General features: G+C 39.5%; 2 pseudogenes; both read left to right on the top strand.

Moving 5' to 3' along the window:
• The window catches only part of LOC101842520, a 24,931-nt pseudogene extending 19,645 nt beyond the window's left edge, over positions 1 to 5,286 (top strand).
• Positions 5,287 to 9,758: 4,472 nt separating this feature from the next.
• Positions 9,759 to 16,652, top strand: LOC110341583 (annotated as a pseudogene).
• Positions 16,653 to 22,238: the final 5,586 nt, after the last annotated feature.

Genomic DNA, 22,238 nt, shown 5'->3' with positions numbered 1-22,238 from the left:
TACTCCACAAAATTTAAAAATTTAAAGGAAATGGAAAACTTCCTGGATAGATGTCACCTGACAAAATTAAATCAAGAACAGATAAGCAATTTAAATAGACCTATAACAGCTAAGGAAGTAGAAGCAGTCATCAAAAGTCTCCCAAACAAAAAAAACAAAACAAAACAAAACAAAACAAAAAGGCCCAGGGCCAGGTGGCTTCAGTGCAGAATTCTACCAGAAATTCAAAGAACAGCTTATATCAATTCTCCTCAAAGCATTCCATGCAATAGAAGCAGAAGAGTCTTTGCCAAACTCTTTTTACGAGGCTTCAATAACTTTGATACCCAAGCCACACAAAGACTCAATTAAGAAAGGGAACTTCAGACCAATATCCCTCATGAACATTGATGCAAAAATACTCAATAAAATACTAGCAAATTGGATCCAAGAACAAATCAAAACAATCATTACCTACCACCACAGATGACCTGCAGTAGGTCCACCCAGGCCCAGAGGGCAAAGGTAAGATGAGGCATCATGATTGCCCAGTCCCTGAAGGGAAGGTCAAGCCTAGAAGCCCACAAGCTTGGGAGCTGCCCCCATGGCTGCTGCCCAGCCAATTGCATGGAAAATGATAATTAATGCAGCCTGCAGAAACTGCTTTATGCCCTTTTAGAAAGAAAGCAGATATCTGTGATTGTATTCAAATTTGTTCAGATGTTGGACCCTCATATACTCAAGGGTTAGCTATAGCAGCTGCATTGCAAGAGATTTCAGTTAAAGATGTTTACTTTCAACAAAACAATCATGGCCTAAGGAAAAGGAGGGATAAAAATTGTATGCATGTTCTGTATGGTGTGACCACATATGAGTTTGATTATGATTGCCTGAATCCTAACAAAAGGAACTCCCTAAATTGCTTAGATACAGTCAAAAAGGACAGTAGGTCAGACAGTGTCTTAACAGGAAAGTTTGGAGAGCTGTACCTCCCACAGCTGGCCCCTAGAGCCGGATGGCAGAAAATGTCCAAAGCCAGCATCATGGCCTGAGAACCAAATGAGTCTGTATGGATGATTCAATAACCTTTAGCAGAGGAGAGGATACAGAAATTCTCCTATTTTTGTGACTAGGGTCATTCTTATTCTTCTGGGGTGGTTTGAATAAGAATTATAAGGAAATGTCCAACTTGTTATTTATATAACCAAAATTCCCCTACCTGCAGGAAGTAACACAAAGTGTACACAAATAAATGAAATCTGGCAGGAGGATGTGTTCCATTTTGTAGAATTTGGAAAATGAAAATCTGTAGACCACACAATTGACACCTATTCAGGGTTTCAGTGGGCAACTGCTTTGAGTTCAGAAAAGGCTGATTCAGTAATTACACATTTGCCAGAAGTTATGGCTGTTGTGGGTATACCTAAACAAATAAAAACACACAGTATTCCAGCATATGTCTCTAAGAAAATGAAACAATTTTTTGCTCACTATAATATCAAGTATATTATGTGTATGCCACATAATCCTACAGGGCAGGCAGTTATAGAAAGATCAAATAGAACTCTAAAGGATATGCTAAATAAACTGGAAGGGATAACAAAGAAACCCCCAAATAGATTGCATAGTGCCTTATTAGCTTTGAATTTTCTGAATGCAAATGAGAATGGAACAACAGCTGCAGAGAGACATTGGATAATAAAGAAAACTACAGAATTAAACCAACCAGTGTACTTCAAAGAAGTTGAATTTGTATATTGGTTTTGGTGACAAGCCACTTAATATCATAAATCCTGCTGATTCAACAAACATGAAAATTCTTTCTGTCTTTTACTGTTTTCTAAAGTTTCTTTCTTCACCAATCGAAGTTTGTATTGTAAAGGTCTTTCATTTCTTTGATTAAATTATTGTCTATGTATTCTTAGAGTCTACTGTAAATATTGTTGTCTTCCTTGCTTCTCTTTTCACTGAACTTGCTATTTTTGCATAGACAATCTAATAAGAGGGTGAAGGGAATTCCAGGTACATGTGGTATCCAACTCTAATTCTAGTTTGGAAATGAGAAAAAGCTGACTAGGAATATTGACTAGCTCTAAGTTTGATTGAGATACCATCCTTCAATGAGAAAGATGAAAAAATAATATGATTTCCTACATCAACTTTTGCCCTCCACCTTCACACGCCTGTGCACGTACATGGTTACACACAAGTGTATCTATTTAAGAGAAGGGAAGGAATGGAAAAAGGACTAATTATTATTATTATTGTTTTCTAATAATTTTGATATGAGTAGTTCTTATTTTCTTAAACCCTTCATGTACCTTAATAGATAATTTACTTGGAGCCTGTTTGTATTTGTTTAAAAGTAATTAAATATATGTGTTTAAATTATAGGGTGTTTAAAACAGCTATAATCTCATAACAGCTTTCATTCTGTCCCTCAGGCTAATGTTATACTGTATTTGTATTTACCTGTAACTTTGAAAAAATTACTTTTATTACTAATTTCTTCCATGATAACATTCATCATTTAAATATATGTTGTTTAATTGCCATGCATTTGTATAATTTCTACAGTTTCTATTTCTGTTGCTCTATATTATATTCCATTATAATTTGATAAGATATAATGGATTAGTTCAAATTTTTGAAGTTATTAAGACATGCTTTATATCCTAAAATATGCTTTATTTTACAAAATCACCAGGTGTTGTTGAGAAGATGAGAAGAGTATTTATCCTGTGACTGTTCAGTAGAACATTTCCTTAACTTCTATTTTCCCCTGGTTGATTCAATTTTGATGTGTTCTTAGTGGTGTTTTCATTTGTTTTTGTTTTGTTTTGTCTGAATGGCCCATATGTTATTGAGAATGTAGCATCAAAGTTGCCTACTGTCATCATGTTAGAATCTATTCATTTCTTTTGGTTAAGTACTCCTTAATGAAATTGGGCATGCTAACATTTTGTATATATGATTCATTGCTTATGATCTTTGACACTCCTGTTGTATTGTTCCCTTTATTAATACAAGAGTATCTTTTTTTTTTTGGTTTTTCGAGACAGGGTTTGTCTGTGGCTTTGGAGGCTGTCCTGGAACTAGCTCTTGTAGACCAGGCTGGCCTCTAACTCACAGAGATCCACCTGCCTCTGCCTCCCAAGTGCTGGGATTAAAGGCGAAGAGTATCTTTTTTAATCACTGCTTGCTTTTAGGGTCCATCTTCTTGTAAAGTCACTTTCATTCTGTTTGCCTTTGCATATGAGATGTGTTTCTTATACACAGCAAACAATTGTTTCTTATATTTTGCTTCAGTCTGCTAGTGTCTGCCTTTTAATTGGAGATTGTGATTATCAACTCCTCGTTAATTCTTAAAGGTATGTACAACTTCCTATCATATTTTCATTGTGTAATGTTTGGTTTCTGTAATCTTTATATCAGCATTTATTATTTTACTACTGAGATTCATTATTTTCTGTGTACTCACAGTGGTATGTATGTGTGTGTGTATGTATGTATTTATGTATATATGTATGTAATCTGTGAGTAGAATTCTTAAAAGAATCTTCTGTAGCACTGGCTTCATGATCAGATATTCTTTTAGTGTTCATCACAAAATTTTAAAGACTTTGTATTTTAGTTATGAAGAATAGCTTTTCTAGACACAGTAATCTAGTTTGACAGAAATTTTCATTAAGGAATTGAAGCCAATCATCCCATACTTTCTTGATTTTCAGAGTTTATGCGGTTAAAGTTAGAGTTAGTCTTTCAAAAATGTATGTTTTAATCTCTGCATATGTGTGTTTCTGTGTGGGAAATATGTGCACAAGTACATAAATGGGCATTGGATTTCCTGGAGCTGGAGTTACAGGTAGTTGTGTGTCACTCATTATAGGTACTGGGAAGCCAGGTTGGGTCTTCTAGAAGAATGGTAAGCACTCTTAACTACTGAGCCATCGCTCCAGATCCCAACAACAACAACAACAACAAAACTACTGTTATTCTTATGGGTTTTTCTTTTTTAAATATTTATTTATTTTATGCACGTTGGTATTTTGCCTACATGTATCAAGGGTGTCAGATCCCCTGGAACTGGAGTTATAGACAGTTGTGACCTGTCATATGGGTGCTGGGAATTGAACCCAAGTCCTCTGGAAGAACAGTCAGTGCTCTTAACCACTGAGCTATTTCTCCAGCCCTTATGGGTTTTCTTTTTATGTGACTGGCACTTCTCTCAGTTTTAAATAATTGTTCTTTGTTCTTTGTACCTATTCATTTACATTGACATGGCACTTTTAAACTGTAGGTAAAAGAAATCAAAGGATAATGAAAGCTATCCAGAAGAATTCATTCTACTGGACTTTGCTGACCATCCTTGGCTGGAACTCCTCCTCATTATTCTTCTGATATCGTACCCCATGGCCTTGATAGGGAACATTGTCATCATTCTGGTATCCACCTTAGAACCTCATTTCCACAGCCCCATGTATACCTTCCTCACAAATCTCTCCTTTCTAGATGTGTGCACAAGCATTGTGCCTCAGATGTTGTTTAATCTTGGAAGCTCTAGAAAGATCATCAGTTACTTTGGATGTGTCATTCAACTTTATGTCTTCCACATAATGGGAAGCATAGAATGTCTGCTTTTGGCTATTATGTCCTTTGATCGCTATGTGGCTATCTGCAGACCTCTCCACTACACCTCATCAAGAATCATCAAGTCTGTGTCTTGTTAGTGTCTATTATGTGGCTAACTGGAGTGATCTTTGCTTTTTCAGAGGCTACACTTACATTACAATTTCCACACACTTACTGTGTGAGATTCCAGTTCTCATAAAGACTGCCTGTGGTGAAAAGGAAGCTAATAAGCTGGCACTTTCTGTGGTAAGAATTTTTATACTGTTCCTCTGTGCTTAATTCTTGCTTCTTATGATAATATTGGATTGCAGTACTGAGAATTAAATCTTCTGAAGGAAGGAAAAACGACATTTGGGACATGTTCCTCTCATCTCGTAGTTTCCTTATTTTATGGTCCAGCCATTAGCATGTACTTTCAGCCTTCTTCATCTATCACAAGAGATCAACCCAAGTTCATGGCTCTCTTTTATGCAGTTATATATAACTCCTACACTGAATCCCTTCATCTATACCCTAAGGAACAAAGATGTAAAGGGAGCCTTTAAAAAGCTGTTGAGAAATATTTTCTGTTCAAAGTAAAAGTTCACTGATATCAAATGAAATAGCTTAATGATTGTAGTAATTTTATGTTGGTTTCTCTAATAATTGTCATATATTCTAGGTTCACAGAATATGTCCTTGTCAGATTTGTCTCATTTTTAGCATTTTTATAATCAAGTCATATGATAGAAATCATATAATAAGTTGTATAATCATTTTGTAATTAATCTGGATGAACAAATATGTACCAATTTGTGAAAATACAGAATAAATAAATTTCTGAGTTTATTCTCAAAAGTGTTTCTAGGCTGTACTTCATTAATAATGTCACTTCCTTTTTCCTTATTGATTCAAGACTCATACTAGTTATGTTTAAAAGAAGAATTAAAAGTTTACTCATGTTTTATCTCTGTACAACTTAATATTTAGTGAGAAATTCATTATTTAAACATCACTTATCCCAATTAATAAGCAAAATTTCTTTAAAAGCATGACCACACTCTGAGCTTGGATAAAGTTATGATTAAGCATAGTGTGTTTCTCCCTAAGACCATTATGAAACTACATGAATCACAGTTCAGGAGTAAAGAAATGTTTTGGAGGTAACACTGACTTGAAGCCAATTGATGCTATTTTATTCAGTATGACTTTGCAATAATTGACTTAGACATAACAAACTTAGAGCTTATTATTTACCTTTATTACTTAACATAGTTACTAGTTTATTGTCTTAGGAAAATTTAAAAGGGATAAGCAAAAATAAAAGATTAGGAGGAAAACATCAGAGAAGAGGTAAAAGGAAAACATCAAGGAAGAATTAGAAGGTAAACAATAGGAAAGATATAGAAGGAAAACAACTAGAAAAAAGACAGAAAAAAATAAAATGAAGAATTAAGCTGTGGCTGTCGGATAAAGTTCTCATGTGTGTCTGTGTACCTGTCCAATAGTTCATAGACTCTATACCTCCTTGTCTATACCTGACCTGCTGAAGGCAGGTCCCTAAGCGTGAGTTCAGGGTTATCCTGGGTAAAGCTGTCTTTAAACAAGGTCTTGTCTCAAAAACAAATGAAAAAATCACATCAAATATACTGAGAAGGTATAAGAAGATTTTATTCGCATAAAAATCTGATGTTCGTGGCCAGTGGTATGGTTCAGTAGGTAAAGGAGTTTTCTCATTAACACACATAAATATGAAAAAGAGAAGTGACTCTCCAAATTTGTTGTTCTACTTGCAAATACAACATCGTGCTATAACTGCCTACAACATGCACGAGAAGCAATACACTACATGCACACACAGACAAAAAATAATATTTTCTTAAGAACTGAAAATGTGATGTTCAAATGCCCTGCTCTTTCCAAAACTATTCCTCACTTAATAATAAAGTTTCTAATTTCAGATAGTTGTTCTAGTTCATTTTTTTTGTCAGCTTGACACAAGCCAAGGTCATCTAGGGATGACCTTCATTTGAGAAAACAGCCTCATCAGATTGGCCTGAAAGCAAGCCTATGAGACATTTTCTTCATTAATGATTGATGTAGGAGAGCTGAAACCACCGAGGGCAGTACCACCTCTAGGCAGGTTGTGATTGTTTATATAAGAAAGCAGGATGATCAAGTCCTGGGAAGCAACATGCTTCCATGGTCTCTACTTCAATTTCTGCCTTCAGGCTCCTGCTGTGCTTGAGATCCTGCTTTGTCCTCCTTCAGTGATGAATTATAATTGGAATGTTTAAGCCAAGCAAAACTTTTTGTCATCAAGTTGCCTTTGGTCATGGTCTTTATGCCAATAACAAAAAAATTAAATAATATAAAATTTTATTATTAAGTACATGTGATCTGTACAGTATTTTGTAGAGATATTTTGAAGTATCATATTTAGTTTAAATGCATTACTGGTCCATGATTTATATTTTAGGGGATGTATTTTGTTATATGGGGGAAAACCTGTAAGAAGCAATGAAGAAAATCACTATATATTGATAAAAGTGTCAGTTAATACACATTATAGGAATCATATATTTATAAGAAACCATCACTGAATCATCCAAATATATGAAGAAAATACCATTAGACATAAGGGAAGACATATTACAAAAACTTAGTTTTGGTAAATTCAAAATCCCATTTTTTTCAGGACATGATCTTAAATAACAGATTAGGGAAACAGGGTGCCTGCATTAGAGAATTAAGGTAAGATTTCAGAATTCCATCAAAATGAAACAGATTTGAAAGGAATTAAAACACTTAAATGTAAAGACTCTAAAGTTAATAGGAAAAATGGGGAGAACAGTGTATGACATTAGTTTGGGCAATGATTGTTTGTACAAGAATATAAATGCATAGGTAACAAGGGATAAATTGAGTCAAACTTGACTCTTTTAGTGTGAAAAGTTTCTATAGAACAAAGGAAATAATCAGTGAATAGATAGTCTATAGAAGGGAAGGATAGAGTCTACAGGATATAAATAGATGGTTGTAAAATTATGATTACCTAGGAAGAATATTGTTAATATTACTTTATATATAAGTTGATTATACTTGGAAGTAATTGTATCATATTGTTCAAAAGAGACTTTGAATGTACTCATTATGAGGGAGTGATAAATATTTGGGAGTTTCAACTTGCCAAACCGTAATATGTAAATAAACGAAATGTCACACTATATTCCTGATTAGTTAATTCCATAACCTCCCCCAAACAGAGCCACCAGCTGGGAAACCAAGTGTTCAAACACATGCATCTATGGGAATATATTTTATTCAAACCACCACAATCCCCAATTGTTAGAAATTATTATTTTCCAAAAACAAAATAAATACTTGCATACATTCTCTAATCAATAAATGAATGATGTATAGCAATGTCCTTGAAAAATGAAAGATCAACTCCTTAGAGGGAGGTTCCCTAAGTTCTAGGAAGTAAAAAACTTGAAAATCTCAGGAAGTCCCTGAAACTAACACAATTCACAAGGTCTCTCAAAAGTTATAGAAGCAACAACTGCTATTGAGAAGAAAAGCTCTGAATAGCCAACCTGAGACGTATGGGGCTTCCCAAAAGTCACGCACCTGACATCCATTCTTGGGGTAGGCTTTCTAATGATGCAAATACTATTGGGCCACCCATGCTTCTGTAACCTGTAACTCCAATAATCACACTGGTACTCTAAAGCTAGACTTTGGTGGAATCTTTTCTTTGGTCTGTCATCAGTACCTATCTGGGGTGAAGACACATTGATTTAAACCACCAGAGGAAAATTTTTACAGAATGAATTAAATATCAAATAATATAGTTAATTAGAAAATTTAATGAGTTTCTTTTAAAGCACACCTAATAATTGGAGATGTGAAAATTATCTTAAACCATATCTAAGAAGAGAATTGCTTACAACCCAACTAAGGAGATAGTTAACTGCACATAAGAAGTAAATCCACAAAGAACTCTGTCCCTAGGAACATTTTCTGCTAATTCAACAAGAATAAAGCTATGTAAATTGTCTGCTTAAAAACCATCCCAGGATGCTCTCTCAGCCTGGACACATGGAGGAGGGCCTAGGCCCTAACCAGGATAATATGACAGACTTTGTAGATGTCCATGAAGGGCCTCACCCTCCCTGGAGAGTGGAGTAGGGATTGGGTATATATAATGTAAAGCAACTTGCAAGTCTGAGTCTGACTTTTCTCCTGACAGTTGTAAAATTACTTTATGTTCATAAATTAATCTATAGTTATAGTTAGTATGACTTTTCTAAGTGTATGAATGCATTTTTAAGACAGAGTGGTACACTCATTAAATACAAAAATGCCTAAGATGAATTAGCTCAAATTAAATATGGTTTTCAATTATTTCAATGTCTAATCAGTTACACAAGAAAAAATACAATAAATACTTGAACATGAAGAAAACAATATAATTGTTGTTTAATGTCAATGATTATATTGTTGAATAATAGTGTTATAGAAGTTACATTTGGGGGTAGTAAGATGACTCAGATGGTAAAAGTCCTTGTTGCCTAAGACTGACTGCCTGAGTTTGATTCCTAGAACCCAGGTAGCAAGTGATAACCCACTCCCAGGAGTTGTCCCTCTGACCACACATTCCATATGCATTCTGTGACTCAAAGATACCCACACTCATCCAACTCATTCACACATACATGACAATGCATATAACATTTAAAAAGAATTCACGTTTATGATTTTTAGATAGCTCAGATACATTGTTTAACACCACTTTTCTTACTTCTGGAAGAAATAGTTATTCTACTGATGATTTTCTGATGGATGAAATCATCTTAATGCTTCTTTCTCCTTATCCTATTATTTATAACCTACTTGACTATTTAAATAACACCTGTAGCATTGGTTTGTAAAGGAAGCACTTCAGTTTTCAGGCCCAGGCAACCTCTATCCCTTGTCATTTCTCAAAACAATTTCTCTCTTCTCCCTCACCCCTCTCTCTGCTACTTTGTTATTATAATTGAAGAGAATGGTAGTCATTAATGCAGCCCACCCTGAAGAGTTCATTTGTCTTGGCTTTACCAATCATCCTTGGCTGGAGCTCCCTGTCTTCATTATTCTTCTGGTAACATACCCTCTAAGCCACAATGGGTAACATTGCCATCATTCTGGTATTGAAAGACCCCTACCCAGGACCCCCTAGGAAAAGAAAAGTAAGGCCAGGCCGTTGCCTAATGAAAGAAACCCAGACCAGGTGTCTCACCCTCAAAACAGGATGTCTGTGATCACTATAGCAGTCATGGCACCCGGATAATAATTGCTGAAGCGTGCCTGGGTCTTTCATAAAGTAATACCAGGAAACTTAGTCCGTGGGAACTACCCCTGCCCCCAAGATGAGCCAATGAAATGCCTGTTACTTATGTAACCATTGAAACTCTATAAATATTGTACTCCCTGAAAGCCCGGTATGCTCTGCACTCGAGTTGCAGTAGCATCCGCAGGCGCCTGTGTACTCAATAAATCACCTCTTGCATTTGCAGCCAGTGGTCTGGCCCCGGTTCTTGGGCAGAGGGTTCGGTTCAGTGCCTGGCACTTTGATGCCGAGGTCTTTCATTGGAGGTTCCCCGAGATTTCTGCCCCAGAACCACCAGTGCCACCGGGAGGTAAGCTAGCCGGCACCCTGTCTGCTTTGTTCTTTGTTATATGTATGTATGTTGATTTGTCTCCTAGCAGGTCGGCTACGTAGTCATTCAGTAACTAGGGCGGCTTGAGAAGGGGCTGACGAGCCCAGACTTCTCCCCCACCACCCTGGCAGACGTGCCAGGGATCTGGAGAGCTCAATTGTTTGGAGCTCATGGGCCTGAAAAGGGAAAAACAGGACCACTACTCCTGTTGACCCGTCTGAGTATTTACTTTCGGTTCTCCGCTGAAAGCGCGCAGCGTGTCTGGTTGTGAGTTGCTTAATTGTGTTATTTGTCTTGTTCGTCTACTTGTCTTTGTATTTTGAGTTTTCTGATTCAAGCATGGGACAAACCATAGCCACCCCCTTTGAGCCTTACTTTAGATCACTGGAATGAAGCAGATTCGTGCCTCTAACCAGTATAAACTGCACATCTGAGTGGCCAAACTTCGATGTGGGCTGGCCACGGGATAGAACCTTTAACCTAGAAATTATCTTACAGGTTTAGGATCCGGTCTTTGACAAGGGACCCCATGGACACCTGGACCAGATAGCATACATTGCTATTTGGGAAAATTTGGCTACAGACCCCCAACATGGGCAGCCCCGTTTGTGACTCTCCTACCTCCTCCGAAGGCAGGGAGAAAACCGTCGGCTCCTCCCCTCCCCCCTTCTTCACCCTTGGTCCCTGTCCCAGCTCCAGATCATCATCTACTCCTAGATGATGCGGTTCTCATAAAAATCTCACAAGGGGAAAACTACAAGTAACAAGTTTTGTAAAGTTAATTTAAATTTGCTAATAGGTTTTCATGTTCAGGATAAATAATTTTTCAACCCTGTTGACTTTCACATTAAGACAGCTGTTGCATGCCAATTTTTTTTATGTGTGTGTACAATTGGTTGAGTATCTAATATGCCCCAGGTTCAGTAACTAAACAATTCTTTTTATAAGTTGGTCCTATGGCTGAGGACTTTGGCCAAGCCTAGCTAGTCACTGGCCCATCTTATCCTTCTGTCTCTGTTCTTGCCCGCCTATATACGTGGAGCAGGTCAGGGGTCTTCTCTTGCTGCCCTGAACACATGGCATGCTGGGCAAAAGTCTCTCCCGCCATGTGCCATGGTATAGAGCATGCTGCAGCAGGGTCTCCTATCCCTGAGCATGCAGTGAGGCAGCTGCTCCGTCCTCACCTGCCTGCCTTTGAGGTGTGCAGGATGTGAGGATGGGGGTCTCTCTCTCTCTCTCTCTTTCTGTCTCTCTGCCCCACGCACATGGCGTGCTGGTAAAGGAGCCATCTGCCAGCTTTTCCCTCCACCAGAGTTCCCTGCTCAAGCACACAGGGCTGGAGCAGGTAAGCCATTTGGCCAGATCGGTCTTTCCACAGAAACTAAATGGCCTTAAAGTTATAACTACAAGAAAAAAGAAAAATGCAAACTGTTTACTATGATGTTTCATTTCTACAAATGCTAAATTTTAAAAATTGATCTCTCAAAAATTATGTATGCTTGTTTTGTTAAAAAGTTCTATCTGTATTTTCTGTCATAATCTAAGTTTTATTACAAGCATAGAGCTAAAACAAAAGTGGTACAGGTCGCCACCGTTTTACAGTCAGTCACATGCCAAGCTGGCCACATGGCTGGCTGGTAGCCATTTTACTAAAGTTAAAAGAGATACCTGATCCACCATCTTAACTAAAGGTGATCACATGAAAGTTATGAGGTACCATCCTATCAACAAGTCTTTATTCAGATTTAAAATGTTAATGCTTTTATACACAGGAATGCTAAGTTTTATAATTTAACAGTTACCCAGATAATAACGGTTTAAAGGCCTAAAATGTATTTTAATTTTCAAAAAAAAACATTAAGGGATTTCAGACAGTTTTTAAAATGTTTTCAATTTATAAGATTATAAGATATTTATACTGTTAAAATGTTTAAAGCTAAACCTGACAGTTCTAGTTTTATAAAGGTTAATAAAGTTTATACTTTCAACAGTTAAGCTTAAGGCAGACAAACCTCTAATACTTCAGAGACCTGAAGAACATGGCATTTAAAATGTTAATTTAAAAGTTTATAATATCAGATAGATTGCCAGATCCTAACAGTGACCCAAAGTCTACAAAGAAGATTACAAGGCACCCCGGTGCCTACACCTGGATTGTGTTGACGCTGACCAGTGAGCAAGATGCTCAAAGGTGACACCTGCTGCTGCTAGGACCTGGCCCAGAATGTGGACGAATCTGCAGGACACTGGAAAATTGATTGCACCCCTTTTGCTGAGACAAAACAAGGTTAGTCTTTTCCATGTCCCTCTTCCACAGAGAGAAAGAAAACTCACCTTACAGGCCTGGTAGAGATTGATGCTGTTCCTGATACTTGTGCCTCCAGTGCTAATAGAGGAGACTTGGTTATGGCTGTATATGGACTGGTACCTGACACTTTTTAATAGATTTGGAGACTGTATAAAATTTATCCTTCTCAGATCTCTAAAAGTATTAAAGGTTGTCAGCTTGACATCAGGCAGCCAAATCCACAAGACTATAGTCAGCTTGGTAGCTCATTTTATTTATGTAAAAATCAAGCCTTAATATGTCTCAATAAAGGCCGGGCGTTGGTGGCGCACACCTTTAATCCCAGCACTCGGGAGGCAGAGGCAGGTGGATCTCTGTGAGTTCGAGACCAGCCTGGACTACCAAGCGAGTTCTAGGTCAACCTCCAAAGCCACAAAGAAACCCTGTCTCGGAAAAAAAAATGTCTCAATAAGGACCAAAGGAAGTAAATACTTGTTCAATCACAAGCTCAAGGTTTTTAAGTTTATTTTGGTTGTCATTTAAGTATAAACTTAAAGGGCTTTTCATCAGGCCAAAGATACCTCTGTCCAATTCATACTTGGCTCCCTGGACAGAAGACAAATGTACATTACTAGCCCAAATCTGTAGTTTCTGCTAGGACACAAAATACAGATACCCAGATATCTGCTTTTTCTAAATGTAGATTTCAGTACCAATTGTAATGCTAATGTATAACCTTTATGTCTTTTTGTATAACAAAATTTATATAGGCTTCAGGGGATCAAAAGTCATACAGCTTGAGGCCGGGCGTTGGTGGCGCACGCCTTTAATCCCAGCACTCGGGAGGCAGAGGCAGGCGGATCTCTGTGAGTTCGAGGCCAGCCTGGTCTACAAAGTGAGTTCCAGGACAGCTTCCAAAGCCACAGAGAAACCTTGTCTCGAAAAACCAAAAAAAAAAAAAAAAAAAAAAAGTCATACAGCTTGAATCCACTTCTCACAGGTCAAAGAGGACTCCAAATAAGTACAGCCAGTTATCCCACCTGTCTGTTCCTGAGAATGAGATTTTTCTCTCCTGGTCATGGGATTCCTGACCTTCCTGATCACTAATACTATGGGTCTAAAGAGTTCCAATTAAATACATAAGTTTTAACTTCTGTTCCCAGTTTTAAACATGTCTTAAACAGGTTTCCACTTCTGGCAAACACATCTGAACATCAGTTGCTGACCACAGCCTGCTCCTAAAGACTGCAAGCCCTAGACTTGTTGTGGATGTGAACCAGTTCAGCTGATGTGGACACCCCCTGTCTCTTCAACACAGTCTGCCAATCAGCTGCTCCTGGATAGATACTCCATTGCTTGAATTCCCTTTTTGCTTTTGACTTGCATTTCAGCCTTCTTGGGTCCCCTAACTTCATCCCAAAGTCAGCAAGAAGTAGCATGAAAAAGAATACATCACCCTCTTTCCCTTGGTTGAGGTGCAAAGTCAAAAGAAAAAAATTCCCTTACATAGGGAATAGTATAATAAGAGAGGGAGACATATATGCCACTCTCAAAGAGGAATGTTGTTTTTATGCAGACAAGACTGGTGTAGTAACCAAAACTCTGGATAAACTCAAGGAGAGGCTCACTGTTCGTCAGAAAAAATTTAAATCCCAACATTACTGGTATGAGGGTTGGTTTAACAAATCCCCCTGGTTCGCTGCACTAGTCTCTACTCTTATGGGCCTCCCAACCTTTGGGCCCTAAGCTTGCTGGGAACTTTCATACATTCACAAACAATAATTCAAGCCTTAGTCCTAACTCAACAATACCATGCCCTCAAACAGATGGAACCATAAGTAAACCTTAAGTAGAGAGGGCTGGACAATAGGTAAAAGATTCTACCTATGTACAAGAACAAGGGGGGAATGAAAGACCCCTACCCAGGACCCCCTAGGAAAAGAAAAGTAAGGCCAGGCCGTTGCCTAATGAAAGAAACCCAGACCAGGTGTCTCACCCTCAAAACAGGATGTCTGTGATCACTATAGCAGTCATGGCACCCGGATAATAATTGCTGAAGCGTGCCTGGGTCTTTCATAAAGTAATACCAGGAAACTTAGTCCGTGGGAACTACCCCTGCCCCCAAGATGAGCCAATGAAATGCCTGTTACTTATGTAACCATTGAAACTCTATAAATATTGTACTCCCTGAAAGCCCGGTATGCTCTGCACTCGAATTGCAGTAGCATCCGCAGGCACCTGTGTACTCAATAAGTCACCTCTTGCATTTGCAGCCAGTGGTCTGGCCCCGGTTCTTGGGCAGAGGGTTCGGTTCAGTGCCTGGCACTTTGATGCCGAGGTCTTTCAGTATCCATCTTAGAATCCCATCTCCACAGCCTGATGTACTTCTTTCTCACCAACCTCTCCTTTCTGGACATGTGCTCCAGATGGTGTTTAACCTGAGAAGCTCCAGAAAGACCATCAGCTATGTAGGGTGTGCACTTCAACTTTACTTACTTAGTACAATGGGGGGCACAAAGTGTCTTCTTCTCACCATTATGTCTTTTGATGGCTATGTGGCCACTTGCAGACCTCTGCAATATTCCCTAATCATGAATCAATGTGTATGGCATTCTGTTAGTATACATCATGTGGCTCTGTGAAATTGCCTATGGGATCTCAGAAGCCACACTTACTTTACAGTTGCCACTATGTGGCATCAATACACTGGTTCACTAACTATGTGAAATTCCAGTTCTGATAAAGACTGCTTGGTGTGGAAAAGATACAAATGAGCTGGCACTTTCCGTGGCATTCATTTTTGTACTGGCTGTTCCTTTATGCTTAATACTTGCTTCCTATATTAGTATTGGATGTGCTATACTTAGGATGAAGCCTTCTGAGGGCAGGACAAAGGCCTTTGGTGCATGTTCCTCTCACCTTATAGTAGCTTCCTTATTTTATGTCCCAGGAATTAGTATGCATCTTTGGCCTCCCTCCTCTATCTCAAGGGACCAACAGAAGCTCATGGCTCTCTTCTATGATGTGGTGACTCCTACACTCAACCCATTCATTTACACTCTGAGGAATAAAGATTTAAAGAGGGCATCAGGCAATTTGGCAAGAAGGATTTTATGTTCTAGATTATTGTTAGTATAAAAAACAAAATTAACAGTTAGATTATGTTCCTCCTGGTTAAAACTTTTTTATTTTGTCATTTATTTTTTGAAAAATTTGTAAATAGTTTTAATGTATTTTTTAAATCGTATTTATCCTGCACCACCCCCCAGGATCTCCAACCTGTGTCCTTCCTGACTTTATGTCTTCTTTTTTTGTTTTGTTTTGTTTTGTTTTTACGAGACAGGGTTTCTCTGTATTGTTTTGGAGGTGAACTCACAGAGATCTGCCTGCCTCTGCCTCCCGAGTGCTGGGATTAAAGGCATGTGCCACCACCGCCCAGCGACTTTATGTCTTCTTAGTAGTAACAATCCCCTGAGTACAATTGGTGTTGACCAATTAGTGCATGGATGTGAAGCCATCCCCTGGATCATGGGCAACCTACTAGTGGCCAGATCCCCAAGAAAAGTGATGCTTTGTCCTCTGAGCAGTCATCTCAATTCCAATATCATGTTACATATTTTTCAAATGAAATATCACATATTCTTTACAATCAATTTATAACATAATGTGTTTGGGAATATTAACATGGAATCTTTTCAGATACATAAAAATAGTTCTTGTGTCTTCTTTGTATTGAGATAACAAATGTTTAATAGTTTAGAATGTATAATAAAATTACAAGCTGGTTGGTGCCCTCAAAGTGCAGCACAAATTTCCACTTAACGAAAGCTTAAAAAGGGATTTTTAAAAAACAGAAGAAATGAGAGAAGCGTGTCTTCTTGGTAGCAGCATTTTCTCAGATGGGCTCTGTTTGCTAGAGACAAGCAGGGACTTTAACGGCCAGTGCTGGAAGTAAACTTACACCTGCCATTTTGTAAAGACAGCAGTTAAAACAGCCTCAGCATTAATTTTAGCAATGTTGTTTAGCAGATAAAAGATACGTGACCCAAAAAAAAACATAAAAATTTACAGTAAAGTCAGATTCATATGAAGTAAAACCTCTAAAAGATTTATAATGTGTTTAAAATATACTTAGGCTTGGGAGAGAAAAAGAAACAAGATAGTTGTAATACAGAGAGAGAGAGAGAGAGAGAGAGAGAGAGAGAGAGTAACTGGGTGTGATGGCACACGCCTTTAATCCCAGCACTCCAGAGGCAGAGGCAGGCTGATTTCCACAGAGAAACCCTAAGAGAAAAAACAAATAAATGAAAATAAAAAAAGCCACATAAAGATGGAAAATACACAGAGAGTCTGGATACTGTATGCTATTGTGTTGTCTTTGAATTGTTTAATTGCTGTGGAAGGAGCAACAACTGCTAAAAGATATTAAATTATCAATGTTGCTGATTTAATCCAATTCACATATTTTGAAAATGCTTTGACTTCTAAATTTAAATTTAAGGACGGTTTACTTGGGAAAAGGATTTATGCATTTATCTCCACAGAAAATGAGGAGCTGTGGGTTCCTTCCAGACTAGTATGGTTTGATGAAGCAAGACCCCCTGAAGCAGTGTCCCAGGCAGTCCAGCATCTGAAACAGCTGGGACAATGCAGCTGTGCAGACTACAAAAACAAGAACCTGGCCAGGTTTCTGTATTTAGTCATGATCCCCATGGTATAGACAGCGCCCCCAACCAGCAGGAAGCAGTTTGGGATGAACAATGACCAAATTTCCAAATATTGTTCATAAATTTTTGTTTTCATTTAAATGGGGTTGGTTATAATTGGTTAATGGTCACAACCAATCTCTTTTTAAAGGTAAAAGGGAGATTATGGTATAGAAATGAGTACTTTGTATTGGTATGGATTTTCATTTATTGATACAAATTTAAGGTCAGTTTTGTGTTTAAGTATTGTGTTTATACTGATCTTTTAAAATGTAATGCATAATTTAATACAGATTATATATAGTCACCTATAATAGTCAGAACTTAAAGTTAGGTTAGTTAGGTTTTCTAGCTACACAGAGATGTATTTAAGATGGATAGATATTCTTCAAACCTTTCAAAGACCTACAGAATATATGGCATTTAAATGGTTTAGAGTTTTTCATGATAGTGAGACACAACTACTCCTGGTACACCAATTATGTCTGAGAGCAAGATGGACATCAAAGAAACTCATTACGGAGTTTGCTTTCAACATGGTAAGATTAGCCATTTGGGCAAGAAACCGCTCTTTCCTTTACTGTTTGATAGACTGGACATGCAGGACCCTTAGGAAAGTGACTGCTAAACTTGATATGACAGTCCTAAAGGGTTCCTGCTTCATGAAAGAGTCTGCCAGACATTCTGCATGACATAGGAAAATGACTGACAAACTGCCAATGCAGGCAGATAGTTTAAAATTTCCTGCTTTGCTGAGAAATCTGCCAGATACACTGGCCTATGGGCTGAAGATGGGTACCCCAACATCACAAAAGAACTTTGGGTGACTGCCCAGATCCTACTATTGATTGTATATGCTTAGTATTCAGGGAACTTACTCTCAACAGTTGCCACTATGTGAATCCCTGATACTTTTCCCCTTTTCTATATATGCATCACCATAATCTTCTGAGCACTGAGACATGGTTAATGTTACCGGTGTTGTTTCCTCCTACTTCCTAACCACTACTGGTTCATGATTCATTTTCTCCACAAGGTGGTGCTATCTACCTTTTCCTTAGAACAATTATGAAAGCAGCATCCGTTAATTTTAACTGCCTCTATTAAGTCAGAAAAGTCCCCTGTATTAGGTGTTACAGTTAGTACTTCCAGATAAGAAATTTGAGAAGTATTAGCCCTCTGCTGAATCTTATAGTAAAGAACAGAATTTCCAGGGAAAATTACTACTGTTGCATGCTTGACTGATGAAGTGAAACCAAAAGACCACCAAAAGAATCAACAGCATAACAAAAGAGAAAAGAGCTTGCAAGCCACTCAAATACACAGGCTTTGCTTGGGACACTCATTGGATAGTCATTCATATGATAACTCAAGACTAGGCTGCACTACTTACAAAAGGTGTGGACAACCTACTATTTGCAGACTGACTAGTCAGTCACTGTGGACCTTGTGATCTGTAATGGGCTAGTCTGATGATGCCATGACATAGAGTGGACAACTACTGTTCATAGACTTTTCTGCCAGTCACTGTGTGTGTACCCCCTAGTCAATAATGGGAAGGTTCCACTGACCTCTTAATGATCTGACCACCTTCTTAGTGCTAGCACAGGAGCTGTGATTGGGTTAGTGTGTTGGTCTGTGAACAACTGGGGTGATCCTGAGTTCAAGGATCTGCTGATTCACGATTGGGTCTATCTGCTAAGCCAGGAGTGGCCTTGTTTTGGGGACTGGCCAGGTGGGTCCCTTGAGACCTTGATGCTGACACCCTACAGTACCTGCCACCTCCCCAAGTCCCCTGGACCCAGCTCTTTCCCAGCTGTGGCAGGCAAGATACTATGGCATTGAGGTAACTGGAAAGGCAACATCAAAGCTGAATGGTGGTATACTGGAGGTAGGTTGGCTTTCATTCTCCAATCACATTGAGGATAGGAAGACATTCAGTCTCAGGATTCTACAGCCATGCTCAGGAGAGACAGCATGCTCAGCCCATTCAGCCTGAGGTTGTGGAAAGAGCTAGTGGTCTGCTACTTTGTTTTTGTGATTTTTGGCTTGAGGTTTGAACCCCAATATCGGTCACTGAGTCTTTTAGTTTTCATGCAACAAGCAGGAGGAGCAGGGGCTCTGAGGCATCCTTTGTGGAACACTGGCAGCAGGGGTAACATGGAGTCAACCAAGAGGGGGATACTGAGAAAGCCACAGGGACTCTGAGGTAAACTACAGGACACTGAAGGACTTGAGAGGAATACCAAGTTAGCCTGGGGTCCACTAAGGTGCTGTGCCGGGACTGGAGCATATTGAGGCAGCCTGGGGGGCCGGGGCGAAATGCAGAAATTATGGAGGACATCAAGGCAGCTGGGAGAGTCACTGAGGTAGCCAATGGAGTATCGGGGTAAATGATGGGTACTGACTCAGCCACGGGTAAACTGAGGCAGCTGGGAGAAACATGAGGGAATTGGGAGGGGCAACGCAGGTTTAGGGATCCCAAGGCAGCCAAGGGACTCTTAGTCAGCCTTGAGGACATGGAGGGAGACACATCAAAGCAACATGGGGCTTACTGAGGCTCTTAGTATCAAGACACTGATGCAGCAGGGGATCACTATAGCAGGAAGGGGGGACAGTTAGGCAGGGGGGTACCCATGCAGCCCATGGGGACAGTTAGGCTTGCAGGGACATGACACCCATGAAGCATGGGGGAAAACTGATACAGCTGGGTGGTGTAGAGGCAAGGGTTGGGGTGGAGGCACTGAGGAAGCCAGGGGAGTGAAACTGAGGCAGCCTGAAGGACATTAAGGTAGCCTTTGGACAGGGAGTATTGTAGAAGTCTAGCAGAGTCACTGTATAAAGGGTCAACTTTGGAACAGAACAGTTGTTTTGTAAACAAACTTTCACCTTAACAGAAGTCTTGCTGGGAATCAGTGATTGTTTTCTGTGATTTATAGAGTTGTTTTTCTGGAGCATGTTTACAGCCTTTGCACTGCATTTGGTCACAGATGCTTCTGGCATATCTGGAAGTGTTGGATTATTGGGTACTGCTAATGGTACATCATAAGGGCTAAAGTCGCAGGGGCATGATGCTTTAGAAAAACACACAGATTAGGTCAGGAGCTTTGGTATGACAAACTTGTTAATAAAAAAAAGTTTGTGTAACATTCAATAAGTATGCCTTTTTACTGCTGCTGGAGTTTCAGTCCACCAGAGGCCGAACTTTCCTGCTTCCACCCAGGTCTAATGATTTCACCTTGGAGTGACCTCTTTCTTCAGCCAACTCACACAAGGCAGCTGGGGTGCTCTATAGCAGTCAGAGTACATGGTGGCAGTGGAGGGGGGCACGGCTGTTGTGCCCAAATTTTGAACCCCCAAATCACCAAGAGACCCGTTCCAATGAAAAAGCAAAGAGTGTTTAGTAATTTCACGAGTTAACTGCATTAACTCAGTTCCTCAGTCCTTCTGACACAGCAGATGGAGCAAGAAGAACCTAGGGGCAGGGAATTTATTGGGGAAGAGCAAGGGGAGTGTCTGGGGTCCACAAAAGCCTCAGGATTGGTTCACTTCTGGGCTTAGACGATCTGTCCTGTGTTGATTGGTCAAGTGCTTGCTGTGTCCTATAGGCCCTCCCAGGGCAGTTACTATGTTCTGCCTGTCACTGTTGCTGTGAAGCACAACCAGAGCTCCTAAAGCACATACAGATTCTGCCATCTAACTTCTGATTGGTTCCTTGCCATTTGGAGGGCATCTGGCTTCCTTGTGAGGGGCAAGACCACAGAAGTTTGGAAGTTCAGCACATGTTGCTAAGTCAGGGGCCTTTGTCTTGCTGGATCTTTCCTGCAGCCTGTCATGGCTGCTAAAGCTGGGTATACTGTGTGAGGGTCAGGTTCCTTCACACTGAGGCAGCCAGGGGTGCACCAAAGTAGTTGTGGATGGACACTGGAGCACCTGAGGGGACATGAAAGAAGCATAGGAGGTGTTATGAGCACTTACCAGGGTTTAGCCTGGAAGTAATGATGACAGACTCAGAAAGTTGGTTTTAAGTATACATTTTACTTCACACTTGTATCATACCAATACTCACAAGCCTAAGCAAAATCTTAGGGACTCTGAGAAATTTCCCTAGTTGTTCCCCAAATGTCAACCAATCAGGATCCAACCTGTGCCTCTCCCTACCTACTGATATAAACCTGTGATTTTTGTCTTTAAAACTCCTGTAATGAACTGGGTGGCCACTCTCTCTGGAGGCTGCTGGATAGAGTCCACACAGATAGGATTGAACAATAAAGCCTTGCAATTGCAGTTTTGTGAGTCTGTCTTCTTGGTGGTCTCTGGGGGTCTTAGCGACTTGGGCATAACAATATTAACAAACTTACTTGCAAACAAATAAAATACTTAAGCTATTGGTTTACTGTGAAAAGAATTTCAGTAATACAATTCTAAAGCAATGGAACCATCACCCAGCCTTTTGGGGGAATCTGTCATCTTGTTGGTGATCTGGTTCCTGCTTTTCTCTCAAGGTTGCCTGAAGTTCCTGTGGCTACCAGCTTGAAAATAACATGCAATTTACCTGACCTCACCATGAGGTCACAGAACAAATATCTTTTGTGTCCTAAAAGCTGTCTTCAAGTTTTAATATTCTGGTCATCCATCCACCCATGTGACAGCAATCACTTCACCCCACATAGTGTAGTGGCCTGTGCAATCCACATTATGTCCAGGAGGAAGAAGGGGAGGTGCAGGAAGACAGCAGGGTTAGCTATTGGATCCAGGGGCAAGTGATATTGAAATGCATATCTCTGCATATCTGGAAAACGTCTGTGTCTGGGGAAATGGATGACCAGGAAACATTGTGGTGTGTCTTTAAGCACACTATAACCCTAAGGGAGGTGCTTTTGTCACTCAGGCCTCACTAGCAAATCAGGGCCTCCAGACGACCTGCCAGTCAGAAGTGGTGCAGGGCCC

Source organism: Mesocricetus auratus, unplaced genomic scaffold (genome assembly GCF_017639785.1).
Source record: "Mesocricetus auratus isolate SY011 unplaced genomic scaffold, BCM_Maur_2.0 Super-Scaffold_100008, whole genome shotgun sequence".
Taxonomy (NCBI): Eukaryota; Metazoa; Chordata; class Mammalia; order Rodentia; family Cricetidae; genus Mesocricetus; species Mesocricetus auratus.
Note: the sequence above shows the minus strand (reverse complement) of the source record. Positions and strands in the feature narration are given on the sequence as shown.